A 219-nucleotide genomic window follows, 5' to 3' on the forward strand; every position below is an offset into this window, starting at 1 on the left:
TTCACCAATAAGATACGGAGACTTGCTTCACATTTGGAATTACACAAAAAAGATTTTTCATCGGAAAGAGGTCTACGAAGACTTTTGGGAAAACGTCGACGTTTGCTGGCTTATTTGGCAAAGAAAAATAGAGTACGTTATAAGAAATTAATCGGTCAGTTGAATATTCGGGAGCAGTAATTTAATCGTTCAAATTTTTTTCTTGTTTTATTATTTTTT

Source organism: Triticum urartu, unplaced genomic scaffold (assembly GCF_056163025.1).
Source record: "Triticum urartu cultivar PI428250 unplaced genomic scaffold, HENAU_Tu73 scaffold221, whole genome shotgun sequence".
NCBI lineage: Eukaryota > Viridiplantae > Streptophyta > Magnoliopsida > Poales > Poaceae > Triticum > Triticum urartu.